Source organism: Rana temporaria, chromosome 12, assembly GCF_905171775.1.
Source record: "Rana temporaria chromosome 12, aRanTem1.1, whole genome shotgun sequence".
In the NCBI taxonomy this organism is placed as follows: Eukaryota; Metazoa; Chordata; class Amphibia; order Anura; family Ranidae; genus Rana; species Rana temporaria.
In genome coordinates, this window is record NC_053500.1 from 84541172 (window position 1) to 84568945 (window position 27774).

The 27774-nt window shown below is 48.2% G+C and overlaps 1 protein-coding gene across 5 annotated transcripts in view; it reads right to left on the minus strand.

Annotated features, from left to right (window-relative positions):
- The window catches only part of CDK12 (cyclin dependent kinase 12), a 425890-nt gene that overhangs the window by 389510 nt on the left and 8606 nt on the right, over nt 1-27774 (minus strand). The gene's annotated exons all lie outside the window — the stretch shown is intronic.

Consider the following 27774-nt stretch of genomic DNA (forward strand, 5'->3'; position numbering starts at 1 on the left):
CGACAAACACATCGGACACGTTTGACACGTTTTTGGTACCATTCACATTTATACAGCGATTAGCGCTATAAAACTGCACCGATTACTGTGTAAATGTGACTGCCAGGGAAGGTGTTAACACTAGGGGGCGATCAAGGGGTTAATATGTTCTCTAGTGAGTGATTCTAACTGTAGGAGGAGGGGACTCACAAGGGGGAGAAGACCGATGTGTGTTCCTCTCCTCTGACAGGACATGGATCTGTGTGTTTATAGACTAGAGCTGCACGATTTTGAGAAATATGAGAATCACGATTCTTTTGCATAAAATGAAGATCACGATTCTCAATTTTTTTTTTTATTTAAAGTGGTAGTAAACCCCGTTTTTTTTTTTTAAACCTACCTGACAGGCAAAAGCCATAATGAGCTAGTATGCATGCAGGCGGTAGAGTTCTTGCCGGCAAGGTCTGGCGGCTGCCGGGCCTTTAGCCGAGGATCCCCGCTGCGCATGCAGCGGCGCATTGCGAGGGGAATACCTCCTAAACCGTTCAGGTTTAGGAGATATTCTTTATACCTACAGGTAAGCCTCATTATAGGCTTACCTGTAGGTAAAAGTGGTAGTACAGAGTATACTACCCAGGGCTGTGGAGTCGGAGGAAATTTTGGGTACCTGGAGTCGGAGTTGGCAAACAATGCACCGACTCATACTAAATTTAGATTGGAATAAAAAAAAAAAAAAGCAAGTTTAAATGTCCCAATTCACAAAAAGTTATAATTAATGACGGCCGGCTATGGCGCGTCACGCTTCCCGAAAATAGCCGAAATAGGACTTGACTCTTCACGGCGCCTGCGCAGTCAGCTCCTAGTCTGTGCGCAGGCGCTGTATAGCGCCGAGTCCTACTCCGGCTATTTTCTGGAAGCGTGACGCGCCATAGCCGGCCGTCAATCATGTTCCCCTCTGCATAGGAACGCCTATTCCCCGCGGAAGTCAGAAACGAAACTAATGGATTAAACTGTGAGTACAGCACAAAAAATAAAAAAATAAAGGCATACTTTAGCCGACGCTAGTATGCTGGATGGCATGGTAGAAAGTTGATTTTTAGGGTGAACCTCCGCTTTAAATACAGTATATGTAAATCTGACAGACTGTTTACATGTTAAATTTTAAAAGCCGCAGCAAACCTGCTGACCTTACATGCTTGCTAATGTGAAATAACACCTCTGATTTTCACATTTAACTAAATGTGAAAATCAGAGGTGTTCTGTCACATTAGCAAGCATGTAAGGTTTGCTGCTGCTTTTAAAATATAACATGTAAACAGTCTGTCAGTTTTACATATACTGGGCTAGATTCAGGTACGGCAACGTAAATTTGTGCGGGCGTAGCGTATATGTTATTTACGCTACGCCGCCACAATTTAGAGAGGCAATTGCAGTATTCACAAAGCACTTGCTCCGTAAGTTGCGGCGGCGTAGCGTAAATCTGCCGGCGTAAGCGCGCCGAATTCAATTTGTCAAGAGGTGGGCGTGTTTTATGTAAAACAAACATGACCCCGCGTAAATGACGTTTCTCACGAACGGCGCATGCCCCGGCCGTGAACGTATCCCAGTGCGCATGCTCCTAATCATGTCGCAAATAGTCAATGCTTTCGACGTGAACGTAATTTACGTAAATTTACAAAATTTGACGCGGGAACGACGTCCATACTTAACATTGGCTATGCCTCATTTAGCAGGAGTAACGTTACGCCGGAAAAAGCCTTACGCAAACAACGTAAAAAAATCCGCCGGGCGCACGTACGTTTCTGAATTCGCGTATCCAGCTCATTTGCATATTCTACGCTAAAATCGACGGAAGCGCCACCTAGGGGCCAGCGTAAATATGCACCCCAAGATACGACGGCATAGGAGACTTACGCCGCTCGTATTTTAGCCTAATTTAAGCGTTTCTGGTTTCCAGAATACGCTTAAATTTACGACGGCGTAGATTCAGAGTTACGACGTCGTATCTGATACGCCGGCGTAACTGGCTCTGAATCTAGCCCACTGTATTTAAGCACACAAGCTCCGTTTTGTGTTGAAAATGACTGTGAAACGTAATACTCTGTTGGGTGTAACAAGATGTCCGCTTGCCCCCTTCTCACTAACATTACTGTGCAGGAGTGTGGGGTGGAGCAAGATGGCGGCAACGAAACGTCACTTCCTGGGGAGACAGCCGTCGCCGCGTGTACCAAGATGCCGGCCCCTCCGGAGCTAGGCGGAAGCCGGGGACTTTCCTATGGCAGCACCCAAAAATCGCGGGTCATCCGGCCTGGAGATAGCAGGGGGGGGGGGGGTGAATTGAGATTGCAATTAATCGTGCAGCTCTATTACACACACACATCCACGGTCCAGCCATGATTGCAGGCAATCACGGGTGCTCGGCGGTCATCGCACCGGGTCCCGAGGGATGCTGCGGCCGCGCTCCCCCTAGCCACCCGGGAAGCCCAGGACGTCATATGGGGAGGGAGGGTTCCCGCCGACGTCATTTCACAATAACTTGGTAGGGAAGTGGTTAACATGTAATACTTGCCTACTCTGTACAATGGTTTTGAACAATGCAGCCCTCTTCTCCAATCCCCCGTCGGTGCTCCTGAATCTTCGCCGCGAAGTGCATCCACCAAGCCGCTTGCACATCACCGTATTGAGCATGTGTTTAGGTAAGTTATAAGAGTGAATATTCGGGGGTGGAAGCTTCACTATCAAATAGGGTTGTCCCAATAACACTTTTTTTGGACCGAGTACAAGTACCGATACTTTTTTTCAAGTACTCGCCGATACCGAATACCGATACTTTTTTTTAAATGTGTCCCCAAATGCAGCCATGTCCCCCCACAGATGCAGCCATGTCCCCCCCCATAGCCAGCCATGTCCCCCACAGATGCAGCAATGTCCCCCCCATATCCAGCCAATCCATGTCCCCCCCATATGCAGCCAAGCCATGTCCCCCCATATGCAGCCATGTCCCCCCATATGCAGCCATGTCCCCCCATATGCAGCCATGTCCGTCCCCCCATATGCAGCCATGTCCCCCCCCCCATATGCAGCCATGTCCCCCCCCCATATGCAGCCATGTCCCCCCCCCCCCATATGCAGCCATGTCCCCCCCCCCCCATATGCAGCCATGTCCCCCCCCCCATATGCAGCCATGTCCCCCCCCCCATATGCAGCCATGTCCCCCCCCCCATATGCAGCCATGTCCCCCCCCCCCCATATGCAGCCATGTCCTCCCCCCCCATATGCAGCCATGTCCTCCCCCCCCATATGCAGCCATGTCCCCCCCCCATATGCAGCCATGTCCCCCCCCCATATGCAGCCATGTCCCCCCCCATATGCAGCCATGTCCCCCCCCCATATGCAGCCATGTCCCCCCCCATATGCAGCCATGTCCCCCCCCATATGCAGCCATGTCCCCCCCCATATGCAGCCATGTCCCCCCCCATATGCAGCCATGTCTCCCCCATATGCAGCCATGTCTCCCCTCATATGCAGCCATGTCCCCCCATATGCAGCCAATCCATGTCCCCCCCCCCCATATCCAGCTAGTATCGGGACAACCCTACTATCAAAGAATGCATTAAAGTGGTTGTAAACCCCAATTTTTTTATTTATTTTTTAAACCTGAAAGACAAAAGGCATAATGAGCTAGTATGACTAGCATACTAGCTCATTATGAATTACTTACCTTAGTTCGAAGCCCCGGCATCGGTCCTCGTCCCCCCCCCACCTACATCTCTCCCGGAGCTTACTTCCAGGTATCGCCGCTCCAGGGCTGCGATTGGCCGGAATAGAGATGACGTCACTCCGTGCATGCGCGGGAGCCGCTTTTTACAGCAGGATCCCGGCTTGAAACATCACTGAGTGCCATTTCAAGACGGCACATGCCCAGAAGGCGGCAGCGCTCTGGGAAATTGCAAATATCTCTGAGACCATGTAGGTCTCGGAGATATTGAAGCACCTACAGGTAAGCCTTAGGCCCCTTTCAGATGTACGGACGAACGGTCCGTTTATTACAAGTCCATTTACGGACTTGTAATTAGGGTTGTCTCGATACCACTTTTTTAGGACAGAGTACAAGTACCAATACTTTTTTTCAAGTACTCGCCGATATCGAATACGGATACTTTTTTTTAAATGTGTCCCCAAATGCAGCCATGTCCCCCCACAGATGCAGCCATGTCCCCCCACAGATGCAGCCATGTCCCCCCCCCCATATCCAGCCATGTCCCCCCCCCATATCCAGCCATGTCCCCCCATATTCAGCCATGTCCCCCCCCATATGCAGCCAATCCATGTCCCCCCCATATGCAGCCATGTCCCCCCCATATCCAGCCAATCCATGTACCCCCCCCATATGCAGCCATGTCCCCCCCCCCCATTTGCAGCCATGTCCCCCCCCCCATTTGCAGCCATGTCCCCCCCCCCCATTTGCAGCCATGTCCCCCCCATTTGCAGCCATGTCCCCCCCCCATATGCAGCCATGTCCCCCCCCCCATATGCAGCCATGTCCCCCCCCATATGCAGCCATGTCCCCCCCATATGCAGCCATGTCCCCCCCCCATATGCAGCCATGTCCCCCCCATATGCAGCCATGTCCCCCCCCATATGCAGCCATGTCCCCCCCCATATGCAGCCATGTCCCCCCCCATATGCAGCCATGTCCCCCCCCATATGCAGCCATGTCCCCCCCATATGCAGCCATGTCCCCCCATATGCAGCCATGTCCCCCCATATGCAGCCAATCCATGTCCCCCCCATATCCAGCCATGTCCCCCCCATATATGCAGCCATGTCCCCCCCATATATGCAGCCATGTCCCCCCCATATATGCAGCCATGTCCCCCCCATATATGCAGCCATGTCCCCCTTACCTGCATGCTGCTGCGCCGCCTCTTGGTTAAGACGGGCGGGAAACATTACAGCTTTTATTTGAATAGCTGTAGTGATTCGCGCCGCGTATAGACACTCCCCCTTGCTCGGGATTGGACAGTTCACCCGAGCAAGGGGGAGTGTCTATACGCGGCGTGGCGCAAATCACTACAGCTATTCAAATGAAAGCTGTAATGTTCCCCGCCCGTATTAACCAAGCGGGGATGCGGCGGGAATGCGGCGTAGCGGCAGGGGGGGGCGAGTATCGGATCTGGCATCGGGGGCATTTGCGGGAGTACAAGTACTCCCGCAAATACTCGGAATCGGTCCCGATACCGATACTAGTACCGGGACAACCCTACTTGTAATGTATCCCTATGGGATTAAGGTGAGATGTGTTTCCGCGCCAAATTATTTAAGTATAATTAGGGTTGCCCAGATACCGATACCAGTATCGGTATCGGGACCGATACCGAGTATTTGCGGGAGTACTCGTACTCGCGCAAATACCCCCGATACCTAAATAGAATACTTTCCCCCCCTTCCCCCCCCCCCCGCCGCTGCATCGCGCCGCCGCATCGAGGGACATGGCTAGAGGAACATTGCTGCATATGTGAGGGACATGGCTAGAGGGACATTGCTGCATATGTGAGGGACATGGCTAGAGGGACATTGCTGCATATGTGAGGGACATGGCTAGAGGGACATTGCTGCATATGTGAGGGACATGGCTAGAGGGACATTGCTGCATATGTGAGGGACATGGCTAGAGGGACATGGCTGCATATGTGAGGGACATGGCTAGAGGGACATGGCTGCATATGTGAGGGACATGGCTAGAGGGACATGGCTGCATATGTGAGGGACATGGCTGCATATGTGAGGGACATGGCTAGAGGGACATGGCTGCATATGTGAGGGACATGGCTAGAGGGACATGGCTGCATATGTGGGGGACATGGCTGCATATGGGGGGGACATGGCTGCATATGGGGGACACATTTAAAAAAAGTATCGGTATTCGGTATCGGCGACTACTTGAAAGAAAGTATCGGTACTTGTACTCCGTCCTAAAAAAGTGGTATCGGGACAACCCTAAGTATAATTATAATTCACTAATGAAATCAATTAACCACTTAGTGATAAGTGAATTGCTCTCTGCTGGGAATTACTACTTAATATCCAGCTGCTCCTCTGTGTCAAAACATAAACAATATATTGTGCAATGGAATCTAATGGGGGAAGACGGCGCTAGTAAAAAATACCTCTAATGGGGTGTTGAAAACGTGATCCCAAATGGTATATGTGGGATATGTGTATATGTTACACTCTAATGTCTAAACAATAACAAAAAATCTCGATTTGACCATATGCAATCACTGTGCTAATATAGCACACACACTGGTGACCTCAGTGAAAGTCCAAAAAAACACTATCCAAATAGTGCGTCTTATTGCGGTACTCAAAACCATATGCAAAATTAAATAAAACAGTCCATGTGTGCTTATTGACAAATCCAAGCGATCATTGGAGCATGCAAAAACGGATCTTGAGTGTTGCTACAGCCACCACCATTAATACATTTGCACCTAAAGTGATCTTGCTAAAAGGGAGGCTTACCAAAGGCAGTGGACCCCTTTCATATGAATTGGGTCAGATAAGCTGAACAGGTGTTAGTGCCTGCACACTGATGATAACGTGCAGACTGCAGATTCAATGCCAGTGATGATCAGGATTCCATCCAAAAACATGAACAGAGAAAAAAGCTATAGTGCATTACCGTTTATTTTAAAATCACATAACATAAAAAGCTGATTGGCCCCTTACTTGGAGAGTGCCTGCCCGGCACTAGGACTGCATGCGTCTAACAGGACCCTCAGCTGTGTGGGTTGCTGTGTGAAGAGGCGCGTTGTTCAATTGCAGCGGCGTGCGGGATCAGCTGGTGTGCTGAGAAAGTGCCAGGCTAGCCTCCAAATCCCTATGGGATTGCAGACGTTAGCAAATGATGCATCCGCTAACGTCCGCAACCATCCGCGTCCGCCAAGATCCGCTTTTGCGGACAGAAGAAAACCCTATTTTTCTTCCGTCCGGTGGAACGGATCGGATGAATATGGACACACGGTCCGTATTCATCCGATTCCCCATAGGGGAGAGCAGAGGAGGAGAGACAGGGCGGTCTCTGCACTGTGTGTGGGGACCGCAATGTCCGCCGACAGCTCAGCGGGCATCCCCGCTGAGCCAACGGACACACACGGATCGGATCAATTACGGATCCGCTACGTGTGAAAGAGGCCTTAATCTAGGTCGTAGCTACAGCAAAAGTTGGCGAACAAAACAAGGTTTCCTATCTTTTATATTGTGTGGGTGCAGGGTTTGACAAATTTGCTTGGAATCTAGGAGCCAGATAAAAAAGTTAGGAGCCAAAACACGCTCCCCGTCCCGCCAAGCTCGCGCGCAGAAGCGAACACATACGTCAGTAGCACCCGCATATGTAAATGGTATTCAAATCACACATGTGAGGTATCGCCGCTATTGGTAGAGCGAGAGCAATAATTCTAGCCCTAGACCTCCTCTAACTTAAAACATGCAACCTGTAGAATTGTTTAAATGACGCCTATGGAGATTTTAAAGGGTAAAAGTTTGTCGCCATTCCACGAGTGGTCGCAATTTTGAAGCGTGACATGTTGGGTATCAATTTACTCGGCGTAACATTATCTTTCACAATATAAAAACAAATTGGGCCAACTTTACTTGTAAGTGCGCTTGTAAGACCGCTGCGCAAATACGGTATGACAGAAAGTATTGCAACAACCGCCATTTTATTCTCTAGGGTGTAAGAATAAAAATTATATATAATGTTTGGGGGTTCCAATTAGAGGGAAGGAACCCGCACCAGCCGGTAATTGAGGCCGCGGCTTTGCGGCCTTCTGCAGGCCTCAGCTTCCTTCTGTGAAGGCCGCAAAGCCGCGGCCTCAATTACCGGTGGGCGCGGGCCCGCCGTGATCGTGCCACGCGCCGGCCGGTAATTGAGGCCGCGGCTTTGCGGCCTTCTGCAGCCCTAAGCTTCCCCAGGCGCCAGGTCACAATTTGACGCAATTGCGACCTGGCGCCCCGATTTTGTCGAGGCCTGCGTGGTGGCACAGTGCCTCCCCCTCAGCAAAGTGCGGCATGGGGAATTCTGAAATTGAAATGCATTAGTGTCTCACTGACGCTTCCCTGCGCTGCTGATGGGGAGGGAGTTGAGTGCCGGCAAAAGAGTCTTTGTGAGTCAGGGGCTTAGGCTACAAGAAGATTGCCAAGACCTTTGAACTGAGCTGCAGCACAGTGGCCATAGACCATAGTGCTTTGATAGCACAAGTTCCACTTAGAACAGGCCTCGCTGGGGAGCAACAGTTTATTGAGGGAACCATGGATGCCAACATGTACTGTGACATACTGAAGCAGAGCATGATTTTTGGAGACTGGGCAGCAGGGCAGTATTCCAATATATTGACCCCAAACACACCTCCAGGACAAACACAGTCTTGCTAAAGAAGCCGAGGGTAAAGGTGATGGACTGGCCAAGCATGTCCCCAGACGTAAACCCTATTGAGCATCTGTGGGACATCCTCAAATGGAAAGTGGAGGAGCACAAGGTCTCTAACATCCACCAGCTCCGTGATGTCATCATGGAGGAGTGGAAGAGGACTCCAGTGGCAACCTGTGAAGCTCTGGTGAACTCCATGCCCAAAAGGGTTAAGGATGCTGAAAAATAATGGTGGCCACACAAGATATTGACACTTTGGGCCCAATTTTGACACTTTCACTTAGGGGGGGATGTACTCGCTTTTGTTGCCAGTAAATTTTACACTGTTATACAAGTTGTACACTTTTCTTCAGTGTTGTCACATAAAAAGATTTACTGTATTTATCGGCGTATACCGCGCACTATTTTGCCCTGAAAATCAGGGCAAAATCGTGGGTGCGCGGTATACGCCGATACCCGCTTTCCCGCCACGAGTTTGAATACTGCACCGACATATACCGAGCGCAGTACACTCGTGTATCTTCGGGCAGTCTCGGCGCCTCTCGCGCTGACGTCCTGAGCGTACAGGACGTCAGCGCGAGAGTTGCCGAGCCTGCCCGACGATACACGTGTACTGCGCTCGGTATCTGTCGGCGCAGTATTCAAACTCGGCGCGGGAAACGAGCGGGGAGGACGCCGCAGAAGGACGCCGGACCCGACGAAGAGGACCCCCGGAAGCCGCAGAAGGACCCGTACCCGACGAAGAGGACACCTGAAGCCGCAGACGGACGCCGGACCCGACGAAGAGGACCCCCGGAAGCCGCAGAAGGACCCGTACCCGACAAAGGGGACACCCGAAGCCGCAGACGGACGCCGGACCCGACGAGGCCGCCGATGGACGCCGCGCAAGACACCAAAACTGTAAGTACAAAAAATACTTTTTTTCCACAGGATTCGGGGCAATTTAGGGGTGCGCGGTATATACGGGAGCGCGTTATACCGCGATAAATACTGTAATAAAATATTTTCAAAAAATGTGAGGGGTGTACTCACTTTTGTGAATATATATATATATATATATATATATATATATATATATATATATATATATATATATATATATATATATATATATTATATATTATATAATACACTTTCCGCCCGGCCTATAGTAAAATGATGGGCAGGCGGTGGTTGTGTTATCCAGACTGGACGTCATATGACATCCAGCAGGATAACAGCCGCCACGCATCGCGGCGATCAGGGGTGTGGTGTGTCAGTCTGCCACACCGCTACACAAATCTCAGTAAAGAGCCTCTGACGGAGGTTCATATGTGATCAGCCTTGTCCAATCACAGCTGATCACAATGTAAACAGGAAGAGCCGTTGATTGGCTTTTCCCTCACTCGCGTCTGACAGACGCAAGTAAAAGAGAGCTGATCGACTGCTCTCCTGACAGGGGGGTCTGTGCTGATTGTTGATTAGCGTAGCTCCCCCACGGATCCCACCCAAGACCACCATCATGCCACCCAGGGCCACCAGGATGGCCATCCACACTGGACCACCAGGGAAATGCAAATCTGTGCCCAGACAGCTGCAAATCAATGCCCACTCATAATGCCTACCACTGCCACCACGGATGCCTATTAGTGCCACGTATCAACGCCGCCTATCAGTGGCACCCATAAGTACCCATCTTTGCAGCATTTCAGTGCCTAGTGTCACCTATCAATGCCCACAAGTGCCACCCATGAGTGCGCATCAGTGCCCATCTTCAGCGCCCGCTCATTGGTGCCGCCTTATCAGGGCCCGTCAGTCAAGGAGAAAACGTTTAAAAATTTTATAACAAAACAAAACTTTTTATTTGTTTAGCAAAAAAATAAAACCACAGAGGTTATCAAATACCACCAAAACAAAGCTCTATTTGTGGGAACAAAATGATAAAAAATTAGTTTGGGTACAGTGTAGCATGACCGCACAATTGTCATTTAAACAGAGACAAGGCTGAAAGCTGAAAATTGGCTTGGGCAGGAAGGGGGTTTAAATGCCTGGTATTGCAGTGGTTACACACACGCGCACGCACACACACAAGCAGGCTGGCCTGTATTTGTAGGAGGAGTCTGAGGGGTATATATTCCTCCTCAGTCTGATCCTGCATTGGCTCACATTCAGGGTTACAGCTGGCGCACGTCACTTCCGGTTTCCTTTCAGAGAGGTGGTCGGCTGCAACAGTCTCACAGCGGTTCCTCTCCCGATGCTCATGCCAAGCATTATCGGGAGGGGGAGGCGGGGGTAACCACTTCTCCCAGGCTCAAGCCAGCATCATCGAGGGGGGCCGCCCGACCATCCACCCATTTCTTCCAGGGCTCAATCCGGAATAGGAGGGGGGCCGCCCGTCCGCTTCTCCGGGAATCGGGGGGGCCGCCTATCCACCCACTTCTCCCAGGCTTAAGCCGGCATCGTGAGGGGGGGGGGGCTACTCTTATATCAAGATATCACTTATAACAAGGCAAAATGTATTAAAAGATTTTGCTAGTCTTGCAAAACGCTCTCAAACCAAGGTTTTACTGTATATTTTTTTTTAAGCAGAGACCCTAAAGAATAAAATGGGGATTGCAATATTTTATGTCTCACTGAATTTGTGCAGCAGTCTTTCAAAAGATTTTTTTTGGAAAAAAATCTACTTCAATAAATAAAAATAAACCGTAAAGTTTTATAGTATAATGTAAAGGACGTTACGCCGAGAATCCTGAGAGAATCGTGGTCTTTAGGCAAAAAAAAATTGGATTCTCATTTTATCCCTAATAGTGTAGCTCTAACACACACACACACACACACACAGCTCAAAAAAATTCAAGGACCACTTTTTAATCAGTATAGCATCAAGTCAATTAAACTCCTGGGATATTGATCTGGTCAGTTACGAGGCAGAGGGGGTTGTTAAATCAGTTTCAGCTGCTTTGGGGGTTAACCAAAGTGCATTCTTTGACCAAAAGTGCCCGAGTTAAAAACCAGGAGTTTGCTATCAACTGTTTCTGCTTGCAAGGGTTGATTTTTTTCCCCCCTCTTTCTCTTGACACTTTTTAAACAGCTTTTTTTTCTCTTTTTCCTTTCTGCTAATTAAGGGGAGGGTTTAATTGTTCACAGGTGTGTGTTTGTTCACAGGTCTTCACAGGTGAGTATAAAAGTGTCTTTACAAACTCCCATAGGAGCTGGCTCCCAGTTGATGGTGGCTTCACATGTGGACTCTCTGACCAGAAGTGCATACTTTGAACAAAAGTGCCTGAGTTAAAAACCAGGAGTTTGAAACAGGAGGTAAGACAGGAGTCTTCATTATTTATTATTTTCAATCACTGATCCAGAACAAGCTTGCAGCTAATAAAGTTGGAACTCTTGATATATAGATTCAGCGGTGCAGCAGACGCTCTCACCTTAGTCTGCTCACCCCAGGGATAGTTAGAGCAGGACGCTCTCAAATGAGTCGGCTCTCCCCAGGGATAGTGCAGCCACGCAGGGTCCTCCCAGCTCTTGGCTGCTGCAGACACAGCACAAAAAAAACAGGACTCCCATAGTTTAACACAGGGGTACATATGCCCCCCACACACACCCCCCCTAGGCAATTGATCCAGGGTTGCACCGATCGCCCGTTGAGGGGGTCAGGAAGGAATTTTTTTCCCGGTCGCTGCAGATTGGCACAACACGCCTGGGGTTTTTCGCCTTCCTCTGGACCAATCGGGGAGAGAAGGCTCAACGAGTGACGGCTCACTTGGACAGTCTTCTGCCCATCACCATATAAGCCCCCCCCCCCCCAATCAACATTACTTCCCTGCGTTATTTTTCTGCGACCATGGGTTACCTTAAAGTGGTTGTAAACCTATATTAAGGCTTACCTGTAGGTGCTTGAAATATCTCCTAAACCTCCACGGTTTAGGAGAGGTTTACTATAATCACGGGTGCCGCTGTCGATGGCGAATGCGCCGTCGACAAGAGGCGCAGGCGCCGTTCCTCATTGAGGCAGTGCCATCACCGCCAGCACTCGTGGGCATGCGTGGAAGTGACTGTCACAGCGTCTCCCAGCAGGGATGTAGTCCCAAGGGAGGGGGCAAGCACGCTGACTAACCCCCAGCCAGAACAACTCGGATGATGGGGTCAAACTTACTGAGGAGGAACAGGAAGTGAGAAATTCAGACAAGGGAAAAAAAACATTTAGAAGGGAAATCGAAGGAAAAGGTAAGTGAACCAACAATGGACTAGCTTAAAGTAACCTATTCAGAAAAAAACAAACCTTTACAACCCCCTTTAACCCATCAGCAGAACCAGTATCTGCTCCTTTGTGCAAGGAGGAACAGGATGAGCACTGTCAGAACTAGAGGTCGCCCGATAAATCGGCCGATATTTGGCCGATATTTGGCCGTTTTGAAGAAATCGGCATCTGCCTTTTTTTGTGTAAACCAGGCCGATTTGCAGCTTTACCCGGCCAGCAGTACTGACCAGGGCCCCGCTCCTGCTACAGTATGTGAAATTAATCCTTCACCTGCACACTGCTGTTCACTTATAGAAGGGAAAAGTTTTACTGGTACCGCACAGCACCGCCCCGACCACTCCCCCGACAGGCTGTAGCAGAGGAATAATACTACTTCATTAGCATGTCACAAGCTGACTATTAACTCCCCCCAGCAGGTGATCGTGGCCAGCAACAGCTAGCACTTTCTTACCTGCTAAGGAAGAGCCTGCTGGCTGCTTCGATTTTACTTGTCATGCGATTGACTGATCAGCGTCTATCTGCATGCACCTCCTAGTCCTATCAGGTGCATGCAGATAGATACCAGCATGGATGGAGGGTAAGTCATAAAGTGCTACTGTGCCCCCCCTGCAGACTTTATTGAATCCCTTTTTAAAAAGGGAAACCTGGCTGAGGCCGACAAGCTGGCATTGACAAAATGGATGAGGATGACTCTGGGTGGATATGATTGTTACATTGTGGAGATCCTCTTCACAATGTAACTCTCAACCTCACACAGTCATCTTCAACCCCATCCAGCACCATCCACCCCCCTTCACAACGAATCGCTAGCACCATCCACCCCTATCCACAATGCATCTCCAGCACCATCCACCCCTCTGCACAACGCATCACGGTCCAATAATAGGCCTAAAATATCTGCTGCGAAAAAAAATAAAAATAAAATATCAGCATCATATATATTGTCCATCGGCCATCCCAATTTCTAAATATTGGCATCAGCCATAGAAAAACCAATACAATGATCTATAATATCCAGCCTATCACCCAGCCGGCAGTTGATAGAAGAATAATTACAACAATAAAATAAATAAAAAGTAAAACATTTCCTCAGGACTCTGGGCCCAAAGGGAGCCACGTCCTTCTCTGCTAAGCAGAAAAAAAAACTGAGCTACATGCTGCAGGGTGAAGGGTTATGACCTGAGGCACCGCCTCCTGGGCGGGGTTTGTTCAACTCTGTTAAAGTTAAGTTTTAAGATAACTAACATGTTGTTTCTGCCTAGTCCTCTCCTATGAACAGGAACATAACCCACTTGTCAAGATTTAAAGGAACCGTGTCCATCCATGGACGATAAGAGAAAATAGGTACATCGAACGACTGCGCAATTGTCCGTTAAAGCAACACAGTGCCGTATAGCAAAAAATTTGATTTTTTTGTACTCACCGTAAAATCCTTTTCTCTGAGTCCATGGACGGACACAGCTCCTTAAATCTTGACAAGTGGGTTATGTTCCCTGTTTACAGGAGAGGACTAGGCAGAAACATGTTAGATAATTACTTACATTAACAGAGTTAAACAGCCCCACCCAGGGGGCGGTCCCTCCAGACATAGCCCTCCTCACTGCAGCATGCAGCCTCAGTTTATAACAAGCAGTACAAACCTAAAAAGGAGGGGTGGGAGCCGTGTCTGTCCATGGACTCAGAGAAATTGATTTTAGGGCGAGTACAAAAAAAATCCTATTTTCTCTTATCGTCCATGGATGGACACAGCTTCTTAAATCTTGACAAGTGGGACGTCCCCAAGCAGTGTCAAAAACTAGGGGTGGGAAATATATCAGTAAGCTCAACGGAGGAGGTGCAACTTTAAACAGCCGCCTGCAAAAACTAGCGGACGAAAAAAGCATCAGAAGATGCACTCACAGCAACCATGTAAATTCTGAAAAAAGCGTGAATGGACGAGCAAGTCGCCTGCCTCGCACACCTGTGAGACCGACGCATGATGTCGAAAAAAAAAAAAACAGGAAGCACCAATTGTCCTGGTCTAAAGTGCCGTGACCGGAAAGGGGGGCCCGCCCCTTAAGAGCATAGGCCTGTATGACAGCCTGCCTGATCCACCGAAAAATGGTGGTCGACGAGACCGCCAGGCCCTTTCGTGGACCAGACACCGACACAAAAGAGTCAGAACTCAAACTGAGCCGTAGCAGGCTGGTACACCCGCAAAGCGCTTACCACACCTAAAGTATGAAAGGCAACCTCCGTAGGATGCGCCGGCCGAGGACAGAAGGATGGAAGAACAATGTCCTTATTCCGGCGAAAGGCCAAAACCACCTTCGGAAGAAGGGAAGGTCGCGGGCGCACCACCACCTAATCCTTATGGAGGATCAGAAAACCCCCTTAAACAGAGGAAAAGGCCACTAAAGGGGCCACCTTCTGAGATAATGTCAAGAGAGGGATCTCTCTGATGTTTTCAAAAGGAAGGTTCCCAAAGAACCGAGAGCACCAGAGTCAAAACTCATGGGGGAAGAGATGGGCCATGAGGGGAAAGTATAGGACAAACCCCCTGTACACAAAAAGGGACCCACCAGGGAACGGGCCGCAAAAGGGCCACTGAAAAAACACAGCCAAGGCTGAAATCTGCCCCCAAACGGTGCTTCAAGCTATTTTTAGATCCACTCCAAGCTGTAAAAACATCAAGACCGCGGACACCGAGTACGTCCGTAGACGTCACTGCATCCCTTCGCACCAAGAGATGTAGGCCTGCCAGGTGTGACGGTAGATCCTCCGGAAGAAGACTTCATTGTTGAGATGACCGAGTCGGACAGACCCTGGTCACTTAAAGTCTGGCTTCCAATAGCCATGTTGAGCAAGTCAGTGACTGTACAACAGGAGGAAGTATGGGACCTCGAGACAGAGGGACCTCCCGCCCTGGCAACAAGGGCCAAATTAGGACATTTTCACTTAGGGGTGTACTCACTTTTGTTCCCAGCAGTTTCGTTATTAATGCTTGTGTGGAGTTATTTTGAGAGGACAGCAAATTTACACTGTTATATAAGCTGTACACTCACTACTTTACATTGTAGATGCATGAAATTTGAAGATGCATGATCACACCAGTCTTACCCAAATAATCTTGCTAGCACAAAGCAATATAGCCTTTACCACCTTGCTTTAAAGCGGGAGTTCAACCATTTATTTATTTTTTGCCCTTTTCCCCTTAGATTCCTGCTCGTTTTGTCTAGGGGAATCGGCTAGTTGTTTTAAAATATGAGCAGTACTTACCCGTTTTCGAGATGCATCTTCTCCGTCGCTTCCGGGTATGGGTCTTCGGGAGAGGGGCGTTCCTTCTTGATTGACAGTCTTCCGAGAGGCTTCCGACGGTCGCATCCATCGCGTCACTAGTAGCCGAAAGAAGCCGAACGTCGGTGCGGCTCTATACTGCGCCCCGACGTTCGGCTTCTTTCGGAAAATCGTGACGCGATGGATGCGACCGTCGGAAGCCTCTCGGAAGACTGTCAATCAAGAAGGAACGCCCAGTCCCGCAGCCCATACCCGGAAGCGGCGGAGAAGATGCATCTCATAAACGGTAGGTACGGATCATATTTTAAAACTAGCCGATTCCCCTAGACAAAACGAGCATTAATCTAAGGGGAAAATGTGTTCTCTATGGGTGAACCTCCGCTTTAACCTCCCTGGCGGTATGATTCTTTCAGAAAAAACATGCTGAAAGCGGTTTGCAAGGAAATTTGGCGTTTTATATTGTAGGTCTGTCATTTTTAGAAATAACTCACTTAAATCTGACCAAACAAGCTTCTAATAGGCATCCCGGGTATGACATTTTTTTAAAAACAAAATTATAAAATTATAATATAATAAATTATAACAAATAATAATATAATTAAAATAAAAATTATTCAATAATGTAATCAAAATCACTGAAATTTGCTCAGTTGCAGAATTGTTGCTGTCATTATTATTATTTTTTTTATGACGATATTCCCCACAAATCGCTATCGCACAATTCTGCAAGTGATTATAATTTATTATCGCTGTTTTTTAGCTGATCTAAAACTATTTTTGACATAAAGGGACACTTTTGGTTGCTATGGACAATCTACAGTTTGCAGGGAGAAAAACTTTTTTATTATATAAAATGACATGCAGGGCACTGGACAGACCACTAGGGACAAGGGGGGTGTGTTTTTTTTACATACAGTACTGTAACCTATAAGATTACAGTATACTGTATGTATAGTGTTTGTTTACTTTTTTGAATTTGGCGCCGTTCTCCGTCCCCGTGCGTCGTAACGTCGCAGGGAACGGAGATCGGCGTCACACGGAGGCACTGTGTGAATCGAGCGAGGTCCTGCTCGCTCACACAGCGCGGTGGCATCGCTGGATCCAGGGACAAGGTAAGTAAAACTCCCTGTACATCCAGCGAGGCGAGCCCGAGTCTGACTCGGGGTTACCGATCCTTGCCCAAAAATCTCACCCCGAGTCAGACTCGGGAACACCGCCCAGGAGGTTAAGAAATGCTTATTTCTACCTACGTCCCCTTTGAAATGATTCTGCTGACAGGTGCAATAGAGCTTCTAACTTAATTTGCAAGTGGGTACATTGTTCCCCGAAAATATCAAAGTAGTTGTAAACCTCAGTCATGGAATCTGAGCAAAGCACATAAGTGTAGTTTTTACCCATCTCTCTCCAACACCAAGTGTCCGTTCTCTCTGGTGCGGTGTTCGTCTTATCAGCATGAGCAACTTCTGAGAGGTTTTCTGACACAAAATAAATTTGTGTCAGGAAAGAGGGGATGGGGGAGCGCTCAGAACAGCTTGTCTATTCAGAACCCAGTTCTACTGTGTGAAGGCAGTGTGTTTCTTTCCTTCAATCAGTTCTCACACACTAACTGCAGCCTCTCTGTCGCCTCCTTTGTGCCTGACAGATGAAGAAAGATTTTTACTAGGACATCACCCTTTGAAGGGGTGTAGCAGGAGCAGACTGCATATAAACAAGTAAAAACCTATATAGGAGGAATGTATGAATTGGTAAGCTGCAATATTTTACATGTGTTGGTTGCATTAGTTTCCTTTCTTCTTTATTTTTACCAGTTCATCTAGCAAGTGTTATTTATTTATTTCACTTCCTGTAACAGACCAAGATGTCCAACAAAAGATGCAATTAATGAGTTCAAACACACCATTTACCACTGACAGGCGTGCATACAACTATTCGTTTTTATTCATTTAGGTGAAAACTTTTATTTAAAAAAAAAAAAAAAAAAAAAAAGAAACTGTTGCTCTAAGACCCCTTATTTACACAGGGAGATTAACAGTGTTCCCCTCTCAGGGCCATCTTTTACCAGCATGGTGATGGACAGGTGTTGCATGTATCCCCATGCTGTTAAAAGCTGGTTCTGCTGGGGGCACGCAGCTAATCCCCCTGTGTAAACTGGGTCTGCTTAAAAAGTGGTAGCAGGACTTCAGCTTTATTTTGGTAGTCAGGTCTGTACAAATCTGCTACTGCATCTAATACTTACCCTCCCTTCCCAGATTAACAATGCTGCTGTGCAAAGGTGTCTCCATTGCTCCTCCAGTGGGAAGGAAACACCCCAAGATGAGCCTATAAATGGAAAACTAATGCAGCCACACATTTAAAAGAAAAAATTGCAAATTATATATATATATATATATATATATATATATATATATATATATATATATATATATATATATATATATATATATATATATATATATATATATACACACACACACACACAGTACAGACCAAAAGTTTGGACACACCTTCTCATTCAAAGAGTTTTATTTTCATGACTATGAAAATTGTAGATTCACACTGAAGGCATCAAAACTATGAATTAACACATGTGGAATTATACATAACAAAAAAGTGTGAAACAACTGAAAATATATTTCATATTCTAGGTTCTTCAAAGTAGCCACCTTTTGCAGCAGACATCTCTAGAACTGTTAAGAGGAGACTGTGTGAATCAGGCCTTCATGGTAGAATATCTGCTAGGAAACCACTGCTAAAGAAAGGCAACAAGCAGAAGAGACTTGTTTGGGCTAAAGAACACAAGGAATGGACATTAGACCAGTGGAAATCTGTGCTTTGGTCTGATGAGTCCAAACTTGAGATCTTTGGTTCCAACCCCTGTGTCTTTGTGCGACGCAGAAAAGGTGAACGGATGGACTCTACATGCCTGGTTCCCACCGTGAAGCATGGAGGAGGTGGTGTGATGGTGTGGGGGGTGCTTTGCTGGTGACACTGTTGGGGATCTGAACCAGCATGGCTACCACAACATCTTGCAGCGGCATGCTATTCCATCCGGTTTGCGTTTAGTTGGACCATCATTTATTTTTCAACAGGACAATGACCCCAAAACACACCTCCAGGCTGTGTAAGGGCTATTTGACCAAGGAGAATGATGGGGTGCTGCGCCAGGTGACTACCTCTTGAAGCTCATCAAGAGAATGCCAAGAGTGTGCCAAGCAGTAATCAAAGCAAAAAGGTGGTTACTTTGAAGAACCTAGAATATGAAATATATTTTCAGTTGTTTCACACTTTTTTGTTATGTATAATTCCACATGTGTTAATGCCTTCAGTGTCATGAAAATAAAGAAAACTCTTTGAATGAGAAGGTGTGTCCAAACTTTTGGTCTGTGTTTTGGCTGAACTTCCTGCGATCCCAATGGTGCAAGAGAAACGCCTGAAGGGGTCTGGGGTGTAATTAGGCCCAGGGAACCCCTGGGATGGCTGCAGTCATTAATCCTGATAACTGCATGATTTGTCACAGCGAGAAGTTTCAAAATGTTCTCCTCTGGAAGAAAAATCTTCTGAGCAACAGAGTCTATTAGATAACCCAGGAAATGTATGCTCTGGGAGGGTACCAGACAAGACTTCTTTTGGTTGACTTTCCACCCCAGATTCTGAAAGGTCCGCAAGACCAACTGCAGATCCCCAATAAGGGACTTTGTCTCGGGCAAAGATCCGAAAAATGTCCAGATATGGAAAAATCGATACACTCTGTATCCGAAAAAAATAGGATTTTTTGTACTCAACGTAAAATCCTTTTCTCTGAAGTCCATGGACGGACACAGCTCCTTAAATCATGACAAGTGGGTTTTGTTCCCTGTTTACAGGAGAGGACTAGGCAGAAACATGTTAAATACATGTTACATTAACAGAGTTGAACAGCCCCGCCCAGGGGGCGGTCCCTCCAGACATAACCCTCCTCACTGCAGCTTGCAGCCTCAGTTCGTAACAAGCAGTACAAACCTAAAAAGGAGGGGTGGGAGCTGTGTCCGTCCATGGACTTCAGAGAAAAGGATTTTACGGTGAGTACAAAAAAATCCTATTTTCTCTTATCGTCCATGGACGGACACAGCTCCTTAAATCTTGACAAGTGGGACGTCCCCAAGCAGTGTCAAAAAACGAGGGGTGGGCAATATATCAGTAAAAACTATTTTAACTTCACCCCAAAACAAGCAACTTTAAACAGCCGCCGGCAAAAACTAGTGGCTGAAAAAAACATCATAAGATGCACTCACAGCAACCATGTAAATTCTGGAAAAAGCATCAACGGACGAGCAAAATCGCCGCCTCGCACACCTGTGAGACCGACGCATGTCGAAAAAAAAAAAAAAAAAAACAGGAAGCACCAATTGCCCTGGTCGAAAGTGCCGTGACCGGAAAGGGGGGCCCGCCCCTTAGGAGCATAGTCCTGTATGACGGCCTGCCTGATCCACCGAGAAATGGTGGTCGACAAGACCGCCAGGCCCTTTTGTGGACCAGACACCAACACAAAAGAGAGTCAGAAGCTCCAAAATGGAGCCGTAGTAGGCTGGTATACCCGCAAAGCGCGTACCATGCCTAAAGTATGAAAGGCCGAAACCTCCTTCGGAAGAAGGGAAGGTCGCGGGTGCACCATCACCTAATCCTTATGGGGGATCAAGCATGGCGGCTTGCAAGACAAGACCGCCAACTCAGAAACCCCTCTAACAGAGGTAAAGGCCACTAAAGGGGCCACCTTCTGAGATAGTGTCAAGAGAAAATCTCTCTGATGTTTTCAAAAGGAAGGTTCCTGAAGAACCGAGAGCACCAGAGTCAAAACTCATGGGGGAAGAGATGGGCCAAGAGGGGAAAGTATGACAAACCCCGTGCACACAAAAAAAGGGGACCCACCAGGGAACGGGCCGCAAAAAGGCCACTAAAAGAACACAGCCAAGGCTGAAATCTGCCCCCAAACGGTGCTTTAAGCAATTTTTAGATCCAATCCAAGCTTTAAAAACAGCAGGACCCTGGACACCGAGAGTACGCCCGTGGACGTCACTCCATCCCTTCGCACCAAGAGAGGTGCGACGGTAGATCCTCCGGAAGAAGACTACGGTGCCCTGTTGAGATGACCGAGTCAGACAGACCCTGGTCACCTAAAGTCTGGCTTCCAATAACCATGTTGAGCAAGTCAGTGACTGTACAACAGGAGGAAGTATGGGACCTTGAGACAGGAACCTCCTGCCCTGGCAATCGCCAGGGTGCCTCCGCTACCAGGCGCCCGATATCAGCGTACCAAGGACGCCGAGGTCAATCTGGAGCGATTAGAATCATCGGGATCTCCTCAGCATCCACTCTGTGGAGCGGCCGAGGAAGCAACTACCATGGAGGAATGGCAAAAAATCACCGATACAGACAACACAGGGCCACCAGCGCGACTGACGCGTCTGTACAAGATCACTAGACCTGGCCACTAACTTTGACACCCTTGCGGCGGAGACAAGCTGCCAGGAGATCCATGCCATGTGAGGCTCACCTCCTGCAAGGGAGCCGAAACACCCCAAGCACAAAGACCAGTCGCCCTGGTCCAGCATCTGGCGACTCCAGTAGTCCGCCTGCCGGCATACCTGATGGTAGACTGAAGCCACGGCCGTGGCGTTGTCCGGCTGAAACCAGATTGGTCGACCACAAGGAGAAGCATAGCCTGATCGCCTAAAATAGTAGGACAATGAACAGTAGACAGCACCTGGCCCAGGCGGTCTCCCACCAGGCACTAGCCAGGCCCGACCCTGGGTAGCTACCGAGACCAGACACATTCAAAGAGGTGTGGTCATAGGTCCACGCAAGTTCAGCGACTCAGGGCCGACTGGACCCCCCAGTTTTGTAAACCTCCAGGTTCACAACTCGTGAGCTGGCATCCGTCGTAAACACCTACCACTGGAAGGAAGGAACAACTTCCCGGACCGAAGAGTCGGGAATCTCTGTCACCAACTCAGAGAGACTGACTAGGTGGCGCACAGGAATCTAATGATTTCAGAGACAAGAGATTTTTACCACCTGGACAGTAGTTCCCCTGGAAAACCAGGGTGTGGAACTGCGCATACAGTACCACCTTGAAGGAGGCTACCCACAGACCCCGAACCAGCAGGCGCCCGGAGAGAAGACCGATTGCGTGATGCCAATACCTTCAACGCAGACTGAAGAGTCTGCAATTTCTCCAGGGGAAGAAGGAACTTTGCTACCGAGGAGTCTGGATCAACACTAGATACTCCAACGCTGAGTCGGAACCTAGCATGCCCATGATTTGAACCCTGGGTCACACACATGGAGGGCAGGCTTGCTGCCACTGAGCTACACTTTCTGGCCTAAACGTTTAACATCCACCCGAATCTTCGGAGGGTCTGAATGGGAATAACCCATCCACTAGGTCGGAGACAGAAGCTGCTCTCAGAAGAAAGTCGTCCAAGTAGCCAATGAGGCAAAGCCTCGCTGTCCCAACAAAATTCAAATAAGTGCGAGCTCCTAGCTGAAAACCCATGGTGCCGACGCCAGATCAAAAGGGAGGGCCACAGGCTGACAGAGACCCTTCTCTCATCACGAAGCACAGAAAAAAACACTGTGACATGTGCAAAACGGGACATGCATGTATGCGTCCCTGATGTCCGAGGACGTCAGGACATCCCCCGGATGAAGCGCAGCTACCACCGAACAAATGGATTCCATGCGGAACTACCCGACGTTCACAAAGGTATTTAGGGCCTGAGGCCCATAGAAAACCCCCAAACTCTCGTCCTGCAGGAAAGGTAAAATTACCTCGCAGCTTAGCAAATCCCACACTGCCCAAGGCAGACCGACGGGCCGGGAGAGGAAGACACAAGGACAGAACTTTGTTCTGTGGATAGGAGGAAACCCTATCTAGTACTCCGAAGAGACCACCTCGCAGACCCACTAGTCGGAGAGCAGGGAGGTTTCACTGAATTGTGAACCTGCAAGCCGCCCCTCCCACCTAGAGACAGGGAGGGAAGGCTATATACATTGGCAGGATTTGGGTGCCGGCGTGATCGGCTTATGCACCCAGGGACAGATTAGTCCCCCAGCTGGGCCTTTGACGGCCTGGGAGGGTTGCCCCTAAATAATACACACACATAGTGTGTATGTATATTATGTAGGTGTATGCACACATGTCTTTGGAGGAAACCGGAGTACCCGGAGGAAACCCACGCAGACACAGGGAGCGACAATGCAAGCTCCAGGCAGATTGGCGTCAGTGTGCGGATTCGAACCAATGACTCTTTTGCTGCCAAGTAATGGAGTTAAGCACTACACCACCGTGTGCATAAAACCATTCTGAAACAGACGCCCTGGATAACAAGGGCGCAGCAGTCAATGAAGCATCACAGACCTATATGAGGCCCTGGACCAGCTGGTCCGCTAGGCTAATAACCTCAGGAGAGAGTCGGTGCTCCTCCACTGTCTGGTGCAAAATGCTCACTGAGTTGTATACAGCACTAGGGGTCAGGACTACTCCAGGATGGCCGCCGAGCGTTCAGAACGCGGCCACAGGAAAATGGCCGGCACAATGTAAGCTGCGCCATAGCGCGGCTACGACAAAATGGGCGCCAATGGGAGTTTTCAATGCAATTGAAAAACCTCCCAAAAAATGGCGCCAGCGTCGACTGAGACCCCAGTGTAGTGGCCACAATAGGCCCGCAAGCCAGACCCCAGCATGGTAAACATGGAACGGGTCAGTACTTCGGATCTTCTATCAGTCAGATCCATACAAGCGGGGGTTCCCGCCCGGCGGTGAGGGACTACAAAAGCCCTCAGCGGCTTTTCTCATTCCGCATCTCAGAAATTATCAAAGAAGGGCACAGAAGGAAAAAACCTACACAGCGGTCTGATTTGTGTGATCCAAAAAAGACCGAGCCCTCGGCGGAAACCCAGCTGCACTATGCAGCTTAGGAGAGTCCCTTGCAGCAGTAATAAGCGCACCCATAAATGCCTTATTCTGCCTTTTTTTTTTTAACTAGGTACCTGGTCCATGGCTCCATAACAGAGCATTCCCCAGGGGATAACGGGGGAAGGGGGCACTCTTTTACCGCCCGCCCGCAGTCCACCCCCACCCTGGCACAAACTGTGTCCAGGACTAACAATAAAAACTGTGGGAATCCCAGGTGCTAACACCTGCTGCCACCACCATGTGGGGAAGGACCCAGATACTGACTCCAATATTTACATAGTGTGTATTATAATATGCACACCTGTCCTTACAAATAGACAAAAGCTCCTAGAGCCCTATTCAGGGCCTCTCACCCACTTGCTGCGCTGACCAGGGGTAACCAGGGGACTCCCTCAGGAGGAGACTGCCCAGCGCTGCCTGTGAGGAAAAGAACCGTGAGGTAACTTTGCAGGGACCTGTGTTTAAACAGGAAAAGCCTCCTAGGGCTGTTTTATTTAAGGATAAGGCTGGGTTCACACTACGGTTTTCCCGTCCGTCAGCCGCATACGATTTCAGTATTGAAAACGTACGGGCCCGGACGGGAAAACGTAGAGATAGACAATGCATTGCAAATCGTATGCACTCGGATGCATCCGGGTGCGTACGATTTGCTGGCAAAACGTTTTTTAAACGTACGCAAAACCGTATTCAACCACGGTTTTGCGGTCGTTTTTAAAACAGTATGGCAACCGCATACGTTTTCCTTTAACATTAATGTTAATGGAAAACGCACATATGTGCGGTGCCATACGTTCCCGTCCGTTTCAGCCGCATACGTTTTTTCATATAAATCGTATGCGGCTGACGGACGGGAAAACCGTAGTGTGAACCCAGCCTAAGACACAGATACAGCATAAAAAGCAAAACCGTTACAGGTGTCACCAATCAGTCAGCGTCTGCTGAAGTATAATCATAAACATCTGTGCTCATCACAGGGCTTTTTACCTCACAGGAAAGCCCAATACAAAAAAGAAAAAACACAGGCCAGATAACACAGTCCCCTCAGGAAGGCCCCCTGACAGCGGCAATGTTAGCAATGCAGCAAGGGAAAGGAGCAGGGAAGTAAGGGGAAGGGACCCCCGAACCCCAGCCGTACCAACCCACCGAAGCTAAAAAAAATCATGGATGTGAATGTGTCCCATAGGAAACATGTAAATGAACTGTATCATGTTTCTGCAAAAAGCACCAAAAAAGGTGTGACCCAGGCCTGAGATGTTTAGTAACATAATGGGGTTAAAAAAAACTTAAATTTGTACAAAAAGAGCAAATAATCGCTGCTGTTAAGGGGTTAATGTTTTTTACTGTTGGACAATGAAGGTAATATTTACAGTAGCGATTGTCTCTTTTTGTACTATAAAGGGACAATTTTTTTAACCCCATGTTACTGGCCGATTAATCGATTATGAAAATGGTAATCGATTAATCGATTCGTTTTGGCCATAGATTTTTTAGAAACCTGTGACATAGGGGCATCTAGCTTAGGACATTTAAAAAAAAGTCTCTTCAATTTCAGATTGAAAAGGAAATCTTTTGTGCCCTAGACTGGAACAACCTCTTTTCAGGTTCTTTCCAAAGAATCATATCTTTCACCACCTCCTGCACATTTACGTCGGCAGAATAGCACGGCCGGGCACAGGCACGTACCTGTACGTCCCCTTTAAGTGCCCAGCCGTGGGTGGCGCGCGTCCGCGACCAGGTCCGAAGCTCCGTGACCGCGGGACCCGATCGCAGCCGCAATCGGTCACAGGAGCTGAAGAACGGGGAGAGGTGTGTGTAAACACACCTTCCCCGTTTTTCACAATGGCAATGTCTCTGATGGTCTGTTCCCTGATATAGGGAAAGGCGATCAGTGACGTTACATGTCCCGCCCCGCCCCCCTACAGATAGAAACACATATGAGGTCACACATAACCCCTACAGCGCCTCCTGGTGGTTAACTCCTAAATTGCAATTTTCACAGTAAACAATGCATTTTTATAGCAATTTTTGCTGTGAAAATGACAATGGTCCCAAAAATGTGTCAAAATTGTCTGATGTGTCCGCCATAATGCCGCAGTCACAAACAAAAAAAAAAAAACGCTGATCGCCGCCATTAGTAGTAAAAAAGAAAATATTAATAAAAATGCCATAAAACTATCCCCTATTTTGGAAACGCTATAAATTTTACGCTCATTGCGATTTTTTTTTACTAAAAATATGTGCAAGAATACGTATCGGCCTAAACTGAGAAAAAAAAAAATTATATCTTTTTTGGGGGCATTTATTATAGCAAAAAGTAAAAAATATTTTTCAAAATTGTCGCTCTATTTTTGTTTATTGCGCAAAAAATAAAAACTGCAGAGGTGATCAAATACCACCAAAAGAAAGCTCCATTTGTGGGAAAAAAAGGACGCCAATTTTGTTTGGGAGCCACATCGCACGACCGTGCAATTGTCAGTTAAAGCGACGCAGTGCAGAATCGCAAAAACTGGCCAGGTCCTTTACCTGCGTAATGGTCCGGGTGTTAACTGGTTAAGTGACTGGTGAACCCGGAAGGTCCTTGATTTCCACCCCTGAAGACCCCAATACATTCTATCCTGCACATTGGATTTGCTGTGGCTTCTCAACCTGTTTCGAGGCATAAATTGAATTTAAAAGTTCATCAATATCCTCCGCTGGAATAAGAAACTTAGGGTTACCCGCCTCCCTCCACTGATGCGGAATCCCCATCAGATGAAGAGCTTGGGTTCTCCACCTTCTTCCAGATGTGAGGTATAGAGTGAATCACTGATCTCGGACCGAGGAGGGGGTCTGAGGCCGAAGCCTCTTGAGTTCTGGGACCAGAGGACGAAGGCCCCAGACCTGCTGCCCTGTCATTAAAGGACCGGAAAGGAGGCTACCACCTCCTTCATAGAAGACATTAACTCTTTCAAAGAGGTAGTCTCTGAACTAGCCCTAGATGGAATACAATCTTCACAAAAAAAGCCTTTAATATCCATCAGACAGCCTGGCTCTACAGTTCCTGTATTTCTTTTTCACCGGTCTAGCCTAGAAAAAAAAAAAAGCAGAAGCAAGAGCCATAAGAAAAGGTGGCCCATACAAAAAAGGTCCCCTCCTGTAAAATCACAGACAAGGGCTTACATTGCGGGCAGTATGGGAACCGGAGGCTGCCGCCGGTTCTATCCGAGCGGGTGCTCCCTCAGGCCTGTCCTCAAGCTTCATGTGGTGAGTGGAGATCGGCCAGGGAAAATAGGCTGCTATCCCAGGCAGCATGTCCTCAGTGTACTACGTCGTGTTCCTTATGAACACAGAGCCAGAAAGTGTGTCACGTGACTTCCGGTGCAATCTTGCCGCGTCACCGGAAGTCCTCCGACGCCATTTTGGTACACCTCGGTGAAGCAGAGGAGGACAAGGCTTCCACCAGGTAGAGCGGGGGGAAAAAACCTGAAGGAATGTGCCACCACTTACACAGGTAAGCAAGTACCTCCAAAAATAGGGAACCCTTCTGGCCAAAAGAACAGGGACCGAACACACCCAGCACTGGATAATGCCAGAGCAGGGGGGTCTGCCAACCACAGTTACCAGACCTAGGAAAAACGTGTCGGTGCTCATGGAAACACAAAACTGAGGGTCAGAGGAAAGGGAGGGGCCTTTTAAATTGTATCTGATTTGTGTTTCCTGTAGAGGGCGGAGCCAATCATCTCTCAAGTAGCTGTTCTGGAAGGTGAGGGGGAATATGCAACGCATGACAAAAATGAATTAGTTACTCAATAATATCCAATGGATGCAATGGAACAGTTTTTTTCTGCAGGGCAAACACAGGTAGGACTCTGCAACAAAGTTTGTTAAAATCCTTTCAAAGCGGGTCTCAGC